This window comes from Macrobrachium nipponense, chromosome 1 (genome assembly GCF_015104395.2).
Source record: "Macrobrachium nipponense isolate FS-2020 chromosome 1, ASM1510439v2, whole genome shotgun sequence".
Taxonomy (NCBI): domain Eukaryota; kingdom Metazoa; phylum Arthropoda; class Malacostraca; order Decapoda; family Palaemonidae; genus Macrobrachium; species Macrobrachium nipponense.
In genome coordinates, this window is record NC_087200.1 from 51,316,816 (window position 1) to 51,338,285 (window position 21,470).

General features: G+C 41.9%; 1 protein-coding gene and 1 long non-coding RNA gene across 2 annotated transcripts in view; one reads left to right on the forward strand and one right to left on the reverse strand.

Moving 5' to 3' along the window:
* Positions 1–21,470, forward strand: part of LOC135218780 (uncharacterized) — a 138,965-nt gene that overhangs the window by 46,495 nt on the left and 71,000 nt on the right. The window lies entirely within an intron of this gene.
* Positions 4,028–21,470, reverse strand: part of LOC135220168 (uncharacterized) — a 38,254-nt gene continuing 20,811 nt past the window's right edge. Inside the window, exon 3 of the long non-coding RNA XR_010315592.1 lies at positions 4,028–4,231. This is a non-coding gene — a long non-coding RNA (uncharacterized LOC135220168). The remainder of the gene's footprint in view (positions 4,232–21,470) is intronic.

Sequence of the window (21,470 nt, forward strand, 5' to 3'; positions counted from 1 at the left end):
CCTTATGAATACTGGGGGTTCTTCCCCATGTTATATATACACATATATATATGACTGGTAAAAATGTTCTGTAACAACAGAATTCCATCTAATATAAGGAGCCCATAAAAACACCAAAATGTAGAGAGAAAAGTACTATATTTCAGAGACTGCTGTCTCTCTCTTCAGGTATATGAATGAGAAAAGTTTACAGAAAAGGTGGTATTTATATCCAAGAGATCCGTCCACAAGTAAGCGGGGGTGACCTAAATTGGCTTACTTGCGGACGGATCTCTTGGTATAAATACCACCTTTTCTGTAAACTTTTCTCATTCATATACCTGAAGAGAGAGACAGCAGTCTCTGAAATATAGTACTTTTCTCTCTACATTTTGGTGTTTTTATGGGCTCCTTTTATTAGATATATATATATATATATATATATATATATATATATATATATATATATATGTATGTAATGAGGAGATTTCCCCATTATTCATTTGGTAAACGTGTAGCTCGAGCGTCAAGGCAAACTAATACACACAGCCCCTCTCTCTCTCTCTCTCTCTCTCTCTCTCTCTCTCTCTCTCTCTCTCTCTCTCTCTCTCTCTCAAGCGATCAACGGCTCACAACCTCTCTCTCTCTCTCTCTCCAAGCAATCTCTCTCTCTCTCTTTTCACCTCTTTCTCTCCACTCTAACAGGTAACCAAAATGAGAGAGTTGCATCATAAGAAAATACATTTATTAACAATGAATAAATAATGAATTAATCAAGTCTTACAGACTAACTCAATTCAATTAAAACCCCAACAAAAATGTCTGAACAGTTATAGTCATACCAATCGTTCTCCCATCTGGGACTCTCCCTCTCGGTCCCCCCATTGCCAGAACCGTCTGTTTCAAAGACACAGAACACATCCCATAAGTACACACACAAGTTTAACAATCAGAGATTAAAGATTGAATATTACTACAATCATGTCAAATAGATAACAAGCCAGTCTTTGGCTAAAGTAATTTTAACTCACCCATGCAGCCGGACTATTTCGCACACTCAATAAAAAACCACTCCGAAGAGCACCACGGCATCTTGCCTTTCTTCCAAAGACGCCTCTATCAAAATCCCCCATAGACTTGGGTATCCAACATTATTAACAGAAGAGGCGCACACGCACTTACGAACGCACACTTCGTTAACGCCTCACACTTACTGGCCGCATCCAGTTTCACAAAGGCACTTTGAGAAGAGTGTTCATGAACTTAGTACATTGACCTGTCTAACTAAGCAGATTTATCTCACGCCACCCACAGAAACTATTAGTCAGCTTTCTCTCGGGTCGTTGCTTCTGCTCTGTTCTTCGCATTCCATAGGTCACAGTGAACATATTGGCAATATATTATTAATCAAAAACCCTAGGCCTACATATATATATATATTCAGAATCATAGGTAGAGTCTTCCTTCAACCAATGCTTAAGAAGATTAAAGGGAAATTATCAACCGGGGTGACCTAGTTAAGTGGCTACCTGTGGAACGATCTCTAGGTATAAATACTACCTTTTCTGTAACTTTTCTCATTCATTACCTACCTGAAGAGAGAGAGGGAGCCCATAAAATGCCAAAATATTGAAAGTAAGCACTATATTTCAGAGACTGCTGTCTCTCTCTTCAGGTAGGTAATGAATGAGAAAAGTTACAGAAAAGGTGGTATTTATACCTAGAGATCCTTCCACTTAACTGGGTCACCCCGGTGGATAATTTCCCTTTAATCTTCTTAAGCATTGGTTGAAGGAAGACTCTACCTATGATTCTGAATCCCAGGCGCCCCTTGAGATGATTATTACCTGTCTTTGTTTAATCAAGGATGACTCTATCATGAGAAGAGTGAGAAGGAAGCCAGCACCGGTCCATTCCTGAGAGCCAAAGCTGAGTCCGGGCATAAATTCTTGGAAATCAGAGAGAGGACTGCATCCCTCCTCTTCAATACCAAGTTGACCTACATGTTTACCATCTGGTGGGCCAAGTAGAAGATTGCCCTACCCCTAGATCGGCATGGTCTCCCGAAGGTCGCTGTTTCTTGTTGCATGAGGAACAAGAAATGTCCTCCACTCCAAGGTGCTGCAGCAAGAGACCCAGAGCTAGACGAACTAAGTCCAGGTCCATCTATTTCATCAGCAGTGTTTCTGTCGAGAGCATGTTCTTCTGGCAAAGAAAAGGAGGGGGAAGTAGCTTGGCTGAGCAGTTAGATAGAAGGAAGCTCTCTTCTTCAGAGATAAGGGAGTTCATTTGATCCAGTACACCCTCGGCAAGCAGGTCTTGGGTTCCTTCTTGGGTCCCTAAAAACCTTCAAGGCCAGAGCGACGATCTATGGGTGCTACCATTGCCCCTTCCCTGGGATTGTTGTGTTGACAACTCAATGCCATGGAGTAGGGCTGTGACTAAATAGGAAATCCGAGTTGCAGGCCCTTCTGTCCACCCCGCGCTTCCCAGTATACCCCCAAGAAGTTGAGGGGACAGGAGAGGTTCCTCCTCCCTCTTCTCATGAGAAGTGAGTGTTGTGGTGGACAAGAGTCATGTCAATGACAACGACCATCTTGTCCACCACGTGGGGACAAAGGCTTCTGGACCTTTGTGTGCCACTTCAGCCCAACCCTTGGGTCAGGCTAGCAGTTCCTAGGCCCCAAAGAAGTCCCAGGCTTCGAAGGGCACTTTAGAAGCAACCCAATCTTTGTCTATCCCTGCTAAGAAGGCTGCCCAGTCTCGCCCCTTTCCTCCACCCTTTCAGCCCAGGAATAGAAGAAGGGAGGGAAATGCCAGAATTGACATTCCCCTCCACCAGTTGCCTCTAAGGGGGGAATGCCTGTCGACCCTCCTCTCGCACAGACATGAAAGGGTTAGTGGGGGCCACCTTCACTCGTGCAGAGGGCGAAGCTTCTCCCTTCCCGCAAGCGCAGATTGTTGTGTAGAAATCACCCTGGTCTCCAGTCCCCCACCGATGATCTCTCGATGAAGTGAGTGAAGATGACAAGGAAGAAGGCTCTCCCAAAGGAGGGACAGCAAGAACAAAAAGCCTCATTGGGAGAATGAAAGCCTCCAGAGGATTGCTTGCCAAGGTAGACAGTCTTAGGTAGTCACCAAGGGCGAGTCACCCTCCGATGACAACTTGAAGGGCTTTTTCTGGTCCTTCCTCCTCAAGAAGAACTTATTCCATTGCTCTGAAGACCAGTTGCGACACTCAGAACAAGTAGAATTAGGTGTACAATCAACTCCCCTGCATGATGTGCAGAGGAGATGTGGGTCTACTTCAACAGAGGAGTGAAAGTGGTTGCACGCTTTGATGGAGGTGCCAGGGCAGATCCGCATAGCAATCGGTTTGCTCTCCTTCAATTATGAAAACTGGGGTTGATTAACCATTATTGAAGAAAAATTCACACAATCAACAATAACAACAAAGAACTATCCCACCGGGAAAGATGAAAAGTTGCAAAAGCTGAAGAGAAGGCAAAGAAACAGCAGGCAGAACAGAGGGTAGCATATGGATGTGACATCCGTCTACGAGTAAAGTGACGCTCTACCAACTGGGTGGGGGTACCTCCCACCCAGTACTTGATAGTTAACTACCATACACCTTGTTAAAAAGTTTAATGGCTGGTTTCCAGCTTTGCCAAATAGGAATTCCTACATGGAGACCAGACAGGTTTGTGCATTGTGTAGGAGCAATATGTATATCTAATATGTTTACATATGTATTAAATACGGGAATGTATGTATTACCCAAATCATGAGAGTAAACATATATTACAGCCTGTACACAAAAAAAGGCAGTCCCTAGCCCTAGATAGGACAGTACATGGTTGAAATGATGTGTATCTAATAAATCTGAATGTGTATTAAATATGTGAATGTATGTATTACCCTAAATCATGAGCTTAAACATGTACCACAGCCTGTATACAAACTTGGTTCTTAATCAACAACACTCACAGCCACTGACCTATCTTTATCTCCATTCTTGGTAGCCTATCGCATACCATCTCTTACCACATGTCAAAAGAGAATGAATGTTCCCATAACTTACTTCATAAGGAGTCTCAGTGTCCTGAGAAAATCGTCTTCCTCCAAGGGCCTGGCACTGTTCAGTGTTGCCACACATGACCCGACTCTCGTGCCAGAGAAATTCGCTTTGTGCAAGTCCTCGATATCGCAATTCGCTGGCCATAGCCATTTGATGTCTTTTGTACTCATCAGCCTAAGAGAGTAAAAGAAGAATAATAATTACACATTAGATTAGCTGTAATACACACAATGCCCTCTTAACTTTTCAAATTCTTTGTACTTTTTGGATACTCTTGTATACAAAGCCTTTGGATCCAAGAGCAAGAAATATGACGCAATTATGATGTCCGGTAGCAGGAAACGAACCCGCATCCCATAGTCACAATGAAAAGGATAAAATCTACTGCTGTTCATACATATACTATATACCTGTCAAATTCGTGGTCAGGTCAAAGTTACGGACGCAGGTTTGTTTTGCTGTACTGCACATCATAATTGTTTGATATTTCTTGCATTTAGATCCAAAGGCCTTGAAGTTTTTGCCAATTTTTCGACGACTTTTGTTACCAGCTTTGCCAGATCTTGTTGGCGTGTAAGCCTACTTGAAGGGACAGCACCCAGCCCTTACACAGGGACAGATGAAAAAGGCAAAAGAGATTTTACAGTTTTATTAAAAGAAATAGAGCCTTCTCTTATATCTACCCAATATTTACAGCTAAATCCCTACTCAACAACAAATTTCCTGCCAACTTGGTAGGCCACGTGACTTCGCGGTCACAGATAAAGTGAACTTTGAATCTTAACCGACTGACAAAGCCATCCCACTCTCACTGGGATTGAGATCACTTCAGTTTTAAACTAAACACAAACCCTGCTTACTATTAACAACAATTATATGGGTACTCACAATTACCACATGGTAGAGAACGAAATCTTGACGTGAAAACATGCAGTGAATTCAGTTGGTGGCCTTCCAGAAAGTTGTGCTGCTCTTGAAGCAACCTAAGGTAGCCATCTTGCCAATAGCGCTTGAAACGTTCAAGCGTTTTTGTCAGGTGGAAATATTGGTGACGCAGCTGCCTAGTGGTCAATGTCTGATACATCTCTTCATGGGGAACCACTGGCAGGAGCAAATTTATCACATCACCTCGGACAAGATGGGAGGGCGTGAGGACCTCATCCCCCCCTCGCATCTCCTGCGTACATCAATGGCGGTTATTAACCACCGCTTCAGGTTCCTTGATGAGGGTGCAAAGCTGCTCTTCGCTAAATACATTTCATTGTAGGGTGGTCACAAGTGTGCGTTTGACCACCCCTATCATCCTTATTTCTCTTCCAGGGAGATCTGGGGGTCTGGAATATCCACTTTATTCCCCTTCTCCGGAAGGAATCGTTGGGTCACATCTTCATCATATATCTCACTCAAGAAGGTGCTATCTGCTCGAAAGGTCGTGGCATTGTCACTGTAGATGTTAGAATGTGCCCGGTGCTCTTCTGAAGAGCAACACAAAAGTGTCAGTATCCAGTCCATTGCAATAATCTAGATATACTGCATGGCTGGGTAGACACGTTATGATCAGGAGGTATCCTACCCCTGCTTCCCATAAGTCTTGGGGGAAGATTTTGTCTCTCACAAAAATGGGGTTTGCAAGCCCTAAAGGATCAAAATTGGAAACAAGCAACAACAGCTTACGATTCATGAGTGCTGTGCCCTGCCCGCTTACACTGGCCCCCTTACATGGCTTCAGACTCAAGCAATCATTCTCTCTATCCAAGATCATGCCTAACACTGAAATTTCCCTAGGGTCCTTGCTTCCTATCTGTTTGTCAAAATGCATGATGTTACTGACCCACCCCGTCAATGGCATGTGAGCCTTGTCTAGTAATGATTTTACCTCAACATAATCCCTCCCCATCTCCTCCAAGGTTTCATATGTCTGCAAGTAATTATCTATGTAAAAGGATTGGATCAAGTTCTCTCTCCCCTTTTTCCTGAAATGGGTCCTAAGCACTTGTTACTAGTTGTGACACCAAAAACTACTACTTGGAAAGCATACATGGCCGCTTGTGTAGGTCTTCGTTGCCACAGAAAGCAAGCGTATTTGGTATCTTCTGGGTAAAGCAAGACACGATGGAATGCCTTGGAAATATCTGATGTCATAGCATGAGGGTGAGGTCTGAATTTGTTCATTATATTGTGAAGCATCTCGACCAGGTTAGGTCCGGGATAAAGACAATTGTTTAACGAGAGCTCATCCTTTGCTTTCGAAGATGCATTAAATACTATGCGCAGTGGCATAGTTAACCTGTTTTTTCACTCCAAAATGAACTTCCTTAATGAAACCTGCTGCTAAATATGTCTGAAGGACATTCTCATAGTCATTTTGGTAGCTAGCCTTTCACAAATTGCTTTTCTAATGTGTTCAGTTGCTGACATGGTAAACTGTTCATGTGGCACGACACCAAATCATGTCCAATTTTCATCCATTTTGACCTCGGCTATTCTACACACACAGTGCCCATTGAGGTACCCTCCCATATGGCGCAACCCCATTATGTGTAACAAACACACTAACTCCATCGACCTTCTTCATTCCTATTACAAACAAATTAATCTGCCACAACTAGCAAGTTAACATTCCTCAAAATATCTCCCTTTATCTCCTCATCAGCCATAATACACCCATTACTCTGCAAGTGGCTTTTTACGTTAGTTAAACCCACATTATGAATAGGTTTGTTTACATCATCGTGGACCACCAAATTTGATCCAGTAACTCACTGACCCATATGTACTCCACACAAAGCAACATTAAACTTCCCCATAACTATTTGTGAGCCAAAACGGAGCAATATTCAGTGAAACACGTTTAACTGGGGTTATATTTAGTTTTCACGCCAACCAACTAGAAATGAAACTACGTTGGCTACCTCTGTCAAGAAACAAGAGAGTTTGAAATGGCTGGTTGTGGGCATGCAAAACTGCAGTAGTTGTGGGTAGCAGTGTGGCTGGTAACTCAGCTGAAGGCTTTGTAAAGACGTCTTCTTTACTATTAGGTTAACGTAAAATTATTAATTTGTTGGTTTAAATGAGCCTTGTTTACATTTAAGTTAACTTTTTGCTGAGTTTGTTTACTCTTGTGTTACAGTAAGTTAAGTGGCTTTACGATCGTTTCTCAGTGTTTTTGTGCCTCCTCCTACTCCTTTGTGTATTAGTGAACTATCGTTTTAACTATTGTTTTATTCTTTTGCTTTGAGTGTTTATAAACAGCGGGAAGGTGATGTGTGGACGTGGTGGACCGGTCAATGGGAGTTCGGGTCTTGACAAGCTTTCACCAAGACTGTTTCCCGTCGCAGCATTTATATTTTGACTTACTTGGAGAACGACTTTGGAATCTTTACTTTTCGGACCACGCATTTGGGTATTTCCCTCACGGATTCTGGCAGACGCTAATATACGTCTCTTGTGCGTGTGTGTCATTGGATCATGGCTTTTTCTGTGTAGGTGTTGTTGTCACCTGTGACCTTCATGCTGCTGTGGGGAGTTTTGCAGAGGCTGTCATCTGCGACCACTGATTCTGCCCCTTTTTCCTGTTGGAGGATTTTGACGGGAAAACCAGTGTCGTCGTTGTATCCAGGCACTGGATTTTGGATTTACTTGCCGTGTCATCCTCGTTCAGCTGCTATATACGGGAGTGAAAGCAACTTGGCTCTTCAGGTGGCCAGTAGGGAGGCTGCCATCAGGTAAGACGTATTATCGTTCCTCTTGCATCAGGACAATGTATTGCCCTTTAGTACCTGGCGTACAGTACTAGCCCTTTTGGTAGCAGATTGGTGGATTGATCAGGACCAAGGATTCGACCCCTTTTCTGGTACTTCACTGGAGGTGAAGTTGTATGTTTTTGGTAATTTTGATATTTGTTTATATATAATATATATATATATATATATATATATATATATATATATATATATATATATAATATATATATATATATATATATATATATATCTATATATATATATATATATATATATATATATATATATTATATATATATTATATATATATATATATAGGTATATATATATATATATATATATATAAACAAATATCAAATATAATATATATATATATATATATATATATATATATATATATATATATATATATATATATATATATATATATATATATATATATATATATATATATATATATATATATATATATATGTTGTACTATTTGATACTGTGAGTTGGTATTTAGTGGACTGAGTTCCGCATTGCTTAGCATTTTGTTGTAAGTAGGAATATTAAGGTTTTCTTGTTTTCATCTCATTCTTCCTTCTACCCTATTATTATTAGGTTATTGGTGATTTTGGCTAGCCTTATTTTGGATCCAACTCGTTATACGTTAAGTGTGTTTTCTCTCTTGGAATTTTCTCTTGATTAGGGTTTAGTGTATTAGCTTTAGGGTATCTTGTGAGTTCCCAAGAACCAGGTATTTGTTCTCTTAATTATTCATCTGTGCAATTAAGTCTATTTATCTCACAAGGTTGATTTAAGTCTTTTTCTAGTTAATAATAAATATTGTTAAGTTCAAAGATCCCCCTCATACTGGAAATATTTTTGAAGGGCAGGCTAATTTGCGAGTTAAAGCTAATGTGTCCACTAACCCATTCTTAGTAGAAAACCCTCTCCCGATGAATGTAGCCCCAGTACAGCCTGTGGTGTCACAGGAGGACAGTGAATATAATTTAATATGCAAGAGGATTGAGTTAATGAAGCTTGAGTTTGAAGAGAACGATAGGGTGAGATGGCATGAGCTAGAAATGGCTAATATAAATTTGGAGTTGGCTAGGTTGCAAGGTTCTCCTAATAGATTAAGTACTCCCTGTGGACCACCTCCTGATAAATTTAATATAGGGGCAGCTCTGAAGTTGGTCCCTGTATTTGATGTAATTTTTTAAGGCTTATGAATGTGTAGCTACCAGGTTGTCTTGACCCACCAAGATGTGGATAGTCTTAATTCAGTGTAGGCTCGTGGGCAAGGCAATCTGGGTGTATAATTCTTTGGAGGAGGGTGTAGCCCATGATTTTAATAAAGTGAAGGCGTTGGTCCTCAAGGCCTATGACCTTGTCCCTGAGGCCAATCACCTAAAATTTAGGAATTTTCCTAAGCTGGCTGCTCTTTCATTTGTAGAATTTGCTAGGCTCAAGGAGGAGCAGTTTGATGATTGGTTAAAGAGCCGACAGGTGGCCTTTTTCTCCCCCTTGAGGGAACTAATACTTTTGGAAGAATTAAAAAAATATTGCAGTAAGGAACTGAGGATATACTTAGAAGAAGTAAAAGCGGTCAGTCTAAAGGCGGCTCAGATTGCCGATGAGTTTGTTTTGACCCATCGAGCAGGGTCCGGTAATTTTGGGTCTCAGGTAATAAATTTCCAGTCTGATAGGCCAAGTAATTTTAATAAGAAATCTGGTAATGATGGAGATACTAGGGTAAAACATTCAGGTGTTCCAACCTATTCTAGGAATGAGAATGGTCAGGGAAAAGACTCAAGTGGGAGCCACACTTGAGTCTTTTCCAAAAACAACAGGTTTATGTCTAGTAACGTGGGTAAAGGTAGAGGAACCTGCTTTTGACGCAATGAGCCCGGGCATTATCAGGCTCAGTGTAATGCAAGAAGAAGGTATCTCCAGAGAAATAGTAACAATAATGGTCACAATCCCATATCCCTAATTTCAAATAAGTCTATTCCTACTAATCCTAAGGTTGAGAAATCATCAGTGATTGATAGTGGTAATGTGATTAGTGGTGATGGCAGTAATGTGAATCCATCTGGGAGTAGACAGGCATGACTCTATGATAAATATATCTGGCCTGGTAGACTGATTACTGATTCAGGAGTCCTTAAAGTGAAATTTTTGCGAGACACAGGGTCTGGTCGCTCTTTAGTATTAAAAGAATCGTTAAATAGTCTAGTAAAATATTCAGGGCATTATGTTTTTAGCTCCATTGGTAGAAGTTGAGTTATTCTTCCCTGGGTATAACAAAGTAACTGAGTTGGCGGTTGTGGAGAGTCTCCCAATCCCAGGTATTGATGGTATTTTGGGAAATGACATGTTGGACCATAAGGGTCAGGAATTATTCCCTATATCAACTATGGATGCTTGTCCAGTAGCCATAACGACCCGGGCATCTGCTAAGGCAGCAAATTTGATAAATGATGATGACTTAGATTTACGTAGTTTAGGAGTAGAGTTAGAAAGGCCCAGACCAGTAGATAGTCCTAGTAGTATTAGAGATAATATCATGCAACCTGATTGGGACCGTTTAACATTTATTGAGGCTCAGAAACAAGAGTTTGATTTTGAGTTGGGTGACACAGCCGATTTAACTAAACCAAGGTTTTGTGTAATAAAGGGTTTGTTATACCGGGTTAGTCGCCCATCTACACATGATTTGAGCGAGACTTCTCAAGTGGAGCAAATTGTGGTTCCCTCAAAATTTAGGGTGTCAGTTTTGAGGTTGTCACAGGATGATTTTTTTCTGGTCACTTTGGAGTATTGAAGACTTTCAAGAAGGGGGCAAAATGTTTTTGGTGGCCAGGATTAAAATTATCAGTAAAGCAATTTGTTAGCAACTGTGAGGTTTGTCAGGTGATGGGAAAACCCAATCAAGTAATCCCTAAAGCACCTTTAAATCCAATTCCTGCAATTGGGGAACCATTTGTAGAATTGATAATAGATGTGGTAGGGCCTTTGCCGAGAACAAAGACTGGGTTTACTCATCTCCTGACAATCATGGACAGGGCTTCTCGATTTCCTGAGGCCTTCCCAATGAAAAAAATTACTTCCAGAGCAGTATTTGAGAAGCTCATTGAATTTTTCTCCAGATATGTACTCCCTCGTAAAATTCAGACTGACTGCGGGACGAATTTTATGAGTAAGGTATTTAGGGGTAAGTGTGCTGAACTGGCCACTCAGCACACTACCAGTGTACCTTATCATCCAGAGAGTCAGGGTGTGGTGGAAAGATTCCACCAGACACTTAAGTCAGTTCTAAAGAAATACTGCTATGAACAAGGCAAGGAATGGGAAAAAGGGCTTCCCTTTGCTCTCTTTACAATACGGAATCATCCAAATTTATTTAAAGGTGTAGTTCCCTTCGAGCTGGTGTTTGGACACGGGGTATGTGGTCCGTTGGAAATTTTCCACGAATTGCTTACATCCGGTCGGAAGGGAGAGATGAATGTGGTTGAATTTGTAGAGAATTTACAAAGAAATTACCTAGTGCATGGAAATTTGCTTGATAGGAAAACCAATTTACGGTCGTTTGAGCCTGGGGAATTGGTATTGGTATTGAGTACAGACTCAGACAATTTCCTCGGACCAAGGAATAAGGGGCCCTGGAAGGTTTTGAGAAAATTGTCTGAGGTGAATTATGAAATTGAAGCTCCCGGGACCAAACGAAAGTGCCGGGTCTTTCATATTAGTAGATTAAAATCTTATACCTCCAGTGGTAAAGATCCTTTAGCTATTGTATATGAGCCTGTGTCTATGGTTGTAGAACCTCCTGAGGATAACTTTGAGGACTTAGTTGGTCAGGTATCTTCTGATGCTCTCTTTAATAATATTCAAAGTCTAGAGATTTTGAAGGGAGGGCTGGACCATCTGGAGGCTACCCAAAAAGGAGACATTATTAATCTGATCCGTTCTTTCCAGAAGTATTTCAGAGTTCGTCAGGTAGGACGAGGTTGCTTCAGGATGATGTAGATGTGGGCAGTGCTTCCCCCAATATAGCAGAGTCCTTATCGACTAAATCCAGTGAAGAGGGACATAGTCGAGGAGGAAATAAAGTATATGCTGGAGCATGACCTCATCCAACCTTCAGTAAGTCCATGGAGCTGTCCAATTGTTCTGGTTAAGAAGCCTGATTGGAAGTACTGTATGTGTGTGGATTACCGTAAGGTTAATGCCAGTACTAAAAATTACTCCTTTCATTTGCCCCACATTGATGACTGTCTCAATCAGATAAGGTCCGCTAAATTTATTACTAAGTTGAATTTATTGAAAGGATATTGGCAAGTGCCCCTGTCTGATTAAGCCAGGGAAATTTCTGTTTTCATAGCTCCCTTTGGGTTTTACGAATGTAAAGTTATGCCTTTTGGGATGAAGAATGCTGCATGTACCTTTCAGCGGCTTATGAACAGAGCCATTTGTGGTTTGGAAGGCACTGAAATTTATATAGACGATTTAGTTGTTCACAGCAATGATTGGCAAACTCATGTCGTAAGGTTGAGAAAAGTGTTTGAAGCTTTGAGGGCCACCGGTCTTGTTGTGAACTTAGGTAAGTGTGAGTTTGGCAAGGCCAAAGTATGTTATTTGGGTCATGAGGTTGGTTTGGGTCAGGTAGCCCCTAAACAAGCCAATCTCGAGGCCATTATAAATTTGAAGAGGCCATGCAATGTCAGAGAAGTTCGGAGAGTTCTTGGCATGATGGGTTATTATAGAAGGTTTGTGCGAAACTTCTCGGACATTGCTCAGCCACTTACTAAGCTGTTAGAAAAAGGACAGAAATTTGTGTGGTCTCTCCAATGTGAAGAGTCTTTTATAAAACTTAAACTGGTGTTGGTGTCAAACCCAATATTAATGTCTCCTGATTTTCAGAAACCTTTCATTATTGCGGTGGATGCCAGTGACGTAGGCATTGGGGGTGTCCTATTTCAGAGAAATGAGGCTGTGTCTTACTTCAGCCGTAAGTTATTGGCAGCAAAGAAAAGGTACTCCACTATCGAGGAGGCCTTGGCTTTGGTTCGTATTCTGCTACATTTAAAACCCTATGGGACGAATTTCTCTTTCCCTATAGAGATTTGCACAGACCACAATCCTCTAGTGTTCATCGAGCGGATAAAAGGATCCAACCAGAGGATTTTAAGGTGGGTTCTGCAGATGCAGGAATTCTCTCTGGTAATCAAACTTATCAAGGGATCTGAGAACCGTATTCCTGATGCCCTTTCTCGTATGTAATCTTAGTTTATGCCCCTCCCTCGCCCTTCTCGTGTCTTCATTGGGTTTGTATGAAAATATATTGCATAGTAAAATATGATGGCAAGTATGAGTGTGGGTATGAGTGAGTCCTTATCTTAGATATTAGTTTAGATTTAGGTTTGGTTAAGTGCATTGTTTTAGTATGCTTAGCCTCAGTAAGGTCTATCAGTTTTTTTTTGGTTGACACACTCATTCGAGTTTTGGTTTAGCCTTGTTTAAGGTGCACTTTTGACTGGTTTTGGTAAGTTTTCTTCGTGAAGCCATGCTTCTTTTGTCTTGTGTATTGTAATAATATCTACCACAACCTTTATTTTTCAGGGTTGTTCAAATATTTATCTTGCTCTGGTTTTGTATCTCTGAAATATTATGTTAATTCATTTTCATTTCAGCATTCTTACTGTATTTGATTTTAAAAAAAAGTATTCTACGTGAATAATTTTTTTTTGTTTTGGGGAGGAAGATATTGGGTTAACGTAAAATTATTAATTTGTTACTTTAAATCAGCCTTGTTTACTTTTAGGTTAACTTTTTGCTGAGTATGTTTACTCTTGTGTTACAGTAAGCTAAGTGGCTTCACGGTCGTTTATCAGTGTTTTTGCGCCTTCTCCTCCTCCTTTGTGTATTAGTGAACTATCGTTTTAACTATTGTTTTATTCTTTTGCTTTGAGTGTTTATAAACACCAGGAAGGTGATGTGTGGACGTGGTGGACCGGTCAATGGCAGTTCGGGTCTTGACAAGCTTTCACCAAAACTGTTTCCCATCGACTTTGGAATCTTTACTTTAGATATTTCCCTCACGGATTCTGGCAGACGCAAATATACATCTCTTGTGCGTGCATGTCCTTGAATCACGGCTTTTTCTGTGCAGGTGTTATTGTCACAAGCGACCTTCACGCTGCTGTGGGGAGTTTAGCAGAGGCTGTCATCTGCGACCACTGATTCTGCCCCTTTTTTCCGTTGGAGGATTTTGACGGGAAAACCAGTGTCGTCGCTGTATCCCAGCACTGGATTTTGGATTTACTTGCCATGTCATCCTCGTCCAGCTGTTATGTATGGGAGTGAGAGCAACTTGGCTCGTTAGGTGACAAGCAGCGAGGCTGCCGTCAGGTAAGACGTATTATCGTTCCTCTTGCATCAGGACAATGTATTGCCCTTTAGTACCTGGCGTACAGTACTAGCCCTTTTGATAGCAGATTGGTGGATTGATCAGGACCAAGGATTCGACCCCTTTTCTGGTACTTCAATGGAGGTGAAGTTATATGTTTTTGGTAATTTTGATATTTGTTTATGTATATATATATATATATATATATATATATATATATATATATATATATATATATATATATATATATATATAGATATATATATATATATATATATATATATATATATATATATATATATATATATATATATATATATATATAATATATATTCATATATTTATTTACATGTATATGTTGTACTATCTGATACTGTGAGTTGGTATTTAGTGGACTGGGTTCCACATTGCTTAGCTTTGTGTTGTAAGTAGGAAAATTAAGGTTTTCTTTGTTTTCATCTCATTCTTTCTTCTACCTTATTATTATTAGGTTATTGGTGATTTTGGCTAGCCTTATTTTGGATCCAACTCGTCATATATTAAGTATGTTTTCTCTCTTGGAATTTTCTCTTGATTAGGGTTTAGTGTATTAGCTTCAGGGTATCTTGTGAGTTCCCGAGAACCATGTATTTGTTCTCTTAATTATTCATCTGTGAAATTAAGTGTATTTATCTCACAAGGTTGACTTAAGTCTTTTTCTAGTTAATAATAAATATTGTTAAGTTTCATTGAGTTTCTGTTTCTGTTTTCATTAATACTGAGGTACATTTACTGACTGCAATCCTAGTGAATATAAAGACCTAATAGAACCTGTATTGCAACCTGGGAGTTTGTAACATTTACCCATTAATTGCAAATCATGTAATACATCTATCAAGGCAGCAAGAATCTCATGTATATTTATCACTGTATGTGCTTTATGTCTCTTGTTATTGTTATTTGATTGACCATTAACAAACAAATTTCTCACTCAGTGTGCGGGTCGCAAGACCTGGGGTCAGGCACCACGTTCCTGTCCGCACGCTGCTATGCATACCCTTTGTCCAGATAATAAATTAGTTAGTACCCAGTTCTGTCTTCTTTGACCTCACAACTGGTGACCCGAGGAACGACGGTAAACACGGAGGTTTTGTTTCACATTAACAGACTCACTACGGCAATTTACCTTTGGAAGGTCTTTAACAGAACCATACAGTGACAAAGTCTAGACCTCTGAAAGCTCCTTCCTCGGAGAACACTGCCATTTACGATTCACATTGACCTTATTCAGAAGTCATTAATGGAACTACACGGCGTATAGTTTTGACTTGTGATGAACCCCAAACACCATTAACAAACGAAATACGGTGATTATTGTGTTTTGGTTAGGCAAAATGCCACACTGAGGTAAAAAGTTGTTCCGAGGACACACAGATCCTCTGCATCCCCCTCTCGCCTTCAAAGGCAGCAATAAATCAGGCAATGAAACTGCCACCATTCTCATGGCAAAATACCGCATCCTGGTTCCTGCAGGCAGACATACATTTCCGTGTAGCTAAGATAACAGACGAGCAAACCAAAGTGGACATCACCATGACAACGCTGCCGAAGGGGGTCTTCAACAAAATCCCCCCCCATGATTGGACTCGTAGCCAGGCAAAGTGAAGTACAAAGACCTACAAAAGAAACTCATTGACACGTACTCCATGCCCATCACAGAGAGAGCCCAACGTGCCATTGACCTGACGAACCAGCCCCCTGGGGGACACATCACCCAGGAATGTCAGGGACGAACTACGAGGTCTCCTGATGCTGCCAGGCTTCTACTCAGAAGGACGAAGGATGAGATCAGCTTTGTCACAGGAAATATTCCTGCGGGTGCTTTCCGCAGGAGGTGAGTACACAAATCCTGGAAGCAAACATGCTCTCAATGGACAAATTGATGAACCTCACACACAAACTGCATGAGGCCACCATGGCCTCCAAGGACGCCGCAACACCTGCAGCCTGCAGCCTGCAGCCTAGTAGCAAAAGAAGCTGAGATGGGGGACACAAATGTGGTATACAGAAGCACATGATGTGAACAAATCCAGCCTGGTGTTGTTTCCATCGGAGGTTCAGAAAAGATGCCAAAAAATTGCAGAGCCCTCTGTTTGTTCACAAAAAACTAGGAAGGTGGCAACCCATAACAGCAGTGGCCGCAAACATTAGAGAATCCCAGCCAGTAGGATTCTTCATCCACAATACCATATCAGGACAATGGATACTGACAGACACGGGAGCTATGCAGTCGGTATTTCCGCTGTTGGGGGAGGACTGCAACCTCACGTCTGGCGCCCCAGCCACACTAGTGGCCACAAATGGAAGCCCCATCTGCTGTTACGGAACTCTGGCCTGCAGAATATCCATCCTGGACCATAAATATGAATGGCCTTTCATCTTCGCAGATGTCAAGTTTCCCAAACTAGGTGCCGATTTCCTCACACAACACTGACTGCTGGTAGAAGTCTGCCGAAAACACCTGCTGGATACCGCAACCTGCTGTTCCCAACCACTCTCCACCAGACCGGGAATGCTCCATTTCATCGAACAAATACAGTGCCTTCCTGCACGAATTCCCAGATTTCTTCAAGCCAGAACTGTATCAGGTGCCAGGTACCCAGGCCAAACACGGCATCCAACACCACATTACCACCATAGGCCCTGCTGACACATGCTAAGTTCCACCGCCTGCCGCCCTAGAAACTCTAGGATGCTAAACGAGCATTCGCCGAGATGGAAAGGATGGGTATCTGCAAAAAGGCATGAGTCCATGTGCATCCCTCCTCCACATGGTGAAGAAACCAGACAGTTCCTGGCCCTGTGGGAACTATTGTCGGCTGAACCTAGTGACAACACCGGACCACTATTCCCTGCCAAACATGCAGGATCTAACAGGAGCCCTGGATGGGGCTAAGATATTCACAAAAATGGATTTGCTCAAGTCTTACTTTCAGGTGCCAGTACATCCTAACGACGTTCCAAAGACAGCTATCATCACGCCTTTCGGGACATATACCTTCTCCTACTCCACCTTCGGCCTCAGTTAGAGATATGATCAGAGTTTTGAGGCAGTCCGTAATCAGAGCCAGTGATGGTCAGTAGTGTCAGCAGCAGTCTGTGAAGAGTATTGAAAGCATTGATGGTCAGTTAAATTGTGTTATTGATTTGTTGTTTAGTTTGTTATTAAATTTGATATTGTTTGCTTTAGAGTTGTTGTGCCTGTGTTGTTAGATTTGTTGTGCTTGTGAGTGTCTGTTGAGTTATATGTGAGTGGTTGTAGTTGTGAGTTGTTGAGGGTTGTGGTTGGTGAGCTGTTGTGATTTCTTGGTGTTGTTAGTGGGAGTATGTGTTGGCTTATATTTTCGTTTTTGTGTTGTTAGTGATTCTTGGTTATTGTGTTATTGTTGTGTTGTTGAGTTGTGGGGTTGTGGTCCTTGGTTGTTGTGTTGTTCTTGAGTTGTGGTTGTAGTCCTTTTTGGTTGTTGTGTTGTTGAGTTGTGGGGTTGTGGTCCTTGGTTGCTTGTGTTGTTGAGTTGTGGGGTTGTGGTTCTTGCTTGTTGTTGTGTTGCTGTTGAGTTGCGTGGTTATAGTTCTTTGTTGTTGGTTGTGTGTGGGTTTGCGGCGGTTGTTGGTGTCTCAGCGACCTCCAGCGAACAGCACAGCTAGCCCTGAGTATCTGGAGATAGGGTGAGTACATGTGTTTGTGTTTTTTGTTCTGAGTATAGGTGAATCAATTATCCTACATTTTTCTGTAGCGTGAAGAGGAAAGTGTGGCTGAGGGTGAGTTTGGCAGCCAGATTGGTTAAGTTTATGTGGGGGAGGGAGGGTTTGCCTGCTTGTTTTTTGAGCTTGTTATCCTGCCACATTAAATTTTTGGCTACATTCCAACGCCTGATGGACAGCATCTTGGGGAACCTACCTTTCTGCGTCTGCTACATGGACGACATCCTGATCTTCTCCAGGTCCCCGGAGGAGCACCTAGGTCACGTCAGGGCCGTGCTGAAATGCCTTCAGGAGAACAGTTTGATCATCAGAGAAGGTAGACTTCCTAGGACATGAGGTCTCTCCAAGGTGGATGCAGTAAAGGACTTTCCAACACCAAAAACAATCAAGTCCCTGCAGGAGTTCCTCGGCATGGTCAACTACTACCGATGATTCGTGCCTGACATCGCCCGCATCACGTATCCCCTAACCAGTGCTGAAGGGAAAGCCAAAAGCACTGACTTGGGAAGTCCCGCAGCAAAAGCATTTAAACATACGAAGGCAGCCCTTGCCAAAGCCACCATCTTAACATATCGAGACCCCACCGCCCCCCTGAGACTTACCATCGACACCAGCAATGTTGCTTGTGGAGCCGTGCTGGAGCAGAAAGTAGATGGTTCCCTTCACTCACTTGCATTTTTTAGCCGCAATTTAAAGCTGCCAGAAACCTGCTACAGTGCATTTGACAAAGAACTGCTGGCAATCTACCAAGCCGAGCGGCACTTCAAGTACCTCTTGGACGGCAGCCCATTCCACCATCCTAACAGATCACAAGCTGCTGGTACATGCATTCCACAAAGAGATAGGAGACATGCTGCTATCTCTGAATTTGGATGCACCATCAGCTACGTCCCTCAGCAAGAAGAGCCCGGTAGCCGCGCTATCAAGGATTAAAATAAATTTAGTCCACCTGGGCATAGCCTGCAAAGACCTGGCAAAGGAACAGGCCACAGACCCGGAAACGGCACTTACAGCACAGCCAATAGGTGAATCCGGATCAACACTTCTCTACAACACCAGCACAGGCTGCCCCCAGCCCCTGATACCCTCATCATGAAAGAAAGCAGTCGTTCGACATCATCTACTGGCTGTCCCATCCATCAGGATGAACAACAACACGCCTGATGACAGAGAAATTCACGTGGCATGGGATCAGGAAGAACGTACGAGAATGGGTGAACAACTGCATACCGTACCAGACAAGTAAGATCACCCAGCACATGGAATCAGGCATCGGAGACTTCCCTCAACCACGATGGCATTTCGGGCACATCCAAGTAGACATCGTAGGACCTCAGCCATAATTAGGGGGCGCCAGATACCTCCTGACAGTCATAGACCATTCCACAAGATGGACGGAAGCAACCCCAGTGGTAGAAGCATCAACAAACGCCTGCGCGGAAGCTCTACTATCAAGTTGGATGAGCCGTTTCGGTGTGCTGGATGATACAACTACAAAAGGCATTCTTGTCAGAACTCGATGGCATACAACCCTGCGGCCAACAGTATGGTGGAAAGGACCCACCGTTCATTAAAAGCAGCTTTGATGAGAATTGGAGGGTGCAACTGCCCTGGGTCCTGCTGGGTCTCTGCTCTGCACCAAGGGCAAACGGCATGGAATCTCCAGCGAAAAAGTCTGCAGTGAAGCATTGGCCATACTTGGAGAATTCTTCCCCACATAGCCGGGCAACCTGGATACACCCATTCCAAGAGTAAGAGAAATTGCTAAGAAGTTCGCGCCCCACTGGATGACTTTCACGGACAGGACCCATAACCCAGAAGGCCTGAAAACCTGTACACACGTCTTCATGAGGAACGACACCCACCGCCCACTGTCGACAGAGGACCATACCAAGTCATCAGTAGAACACCAAAGGCCTACCTCGTCAACATCCATGGGCTGGAAGACTGGATATCTATCAACAGGTTAAAGCCAGCCTTCCTAATGGACAGTGGAACCCAGGAAGAGATCGGCATCCCGAAACAAGGTCAAAGACATCCCAAGGACCGCACTAATGATGTCATCCAACTGGTAAAACGGCCGGACGACTCAGCAGTCAAAACCGCTCAACAGAAAATATCAAGATCTCGGGGTCAGCCCCTGCTCCCAAGAAAATACCGTGATTTAACATTCAACAGATAATCCAATCATTAATTCATAATAATTGTCTTGGGGGTAAAGAGTACTTGTAAAGACGTCTTCTTTACCCATTAATTACAATTGTAACGCATCTATCAATGCAGCAAGAATCTCATGTATATATTTATATGTAGAATTTCTTGGCCTTTTTGCCATTATATATTTTATCTGCTTGTTCATTATATTTCTTGTTATTGTTATTTGATTGACTGTTAACAAACACAAATTGTTCTCACTCAGCATGCAGGTCACAAGACCTGGGGTTGGGCACCACGTTTCCGTCCTCACACTGCTATGTATACCCTTTGCCCAGGTAATAAATCAGTTAGTACCCACTTCTATCTTCTTTGACCTCACAGCCTATTCTTTGCCATTTTTTGCATTCATGCAAGGTTTTTTTCCTTTTCCTCTTTTGATTGGTTTCTCTGATTCACATTACGACTCTGGCTTAAGTTACAGCTAGGATTGGGACGGCTCTGATTTTGGCTCTTAACCCTTAAACGCCGAATGGACGTATTAAACGTCGAGTCAAAATGTCCCCCGTATGCCGAATGGACGTACCATACGTCGACTCAAAAAGGTTTTTTTAAAATTCGCGGGAAAATACTTATAGGCCGCCTACCAGCCAAAAACTTTTGAATCACGCGCCTTGGGGGATGCTGGGAGTTCACGGATCAAGGCGTTGTTTTGTTTACAATCGTTACGCAGGCGCGCAAGCGCGAATTTCTTTCTAATCGCACTAAAAAGTATCAGTGACACATCTCAAAAATTATTTTGTCACTTTGACATAATTTTTGCACCGTTTTAGATTATCCGTTACATGAAGTATTATATATGAAATGTGCGTAATTTCATTTAAAATACAACAAAAAATACTCATGACTGTAGCTTTTATCAGATTTGAAATATTTCCATATAAATAACGATAAGTGCCAAAATTTCAACCTTCGGTCAACTTTGACTCTACCGAAATGGTCGAAAAACGCAATTGTAAGCTAAAACGCTTATATTGTAGTAATATTCAACTATTTACCTTAATTTTGCAACAAATTGGAAGTCTCTAGCACAATATTTTGATTTATGGTGAATTTATGAAAAAACTTTTTCCTTACGTCCGCGCGGTAACTCTCATACGTGCGATTGTGGTAATGTTTGCACCATTTTAAAATTAGCCGTTACAAAAAGTTTTATATATGGAAATGTGCGCAATTTCATGCACAATACAACTAAAAACAACCCATGGTTGTAGCTTTCATCAGTTTTGAAATATTTTCATATAGAAAATGATAAGTGACAAATTTTCAACCTTCGGTCAATTTTGACTCTACCGAAATGGTCGAAAAACGC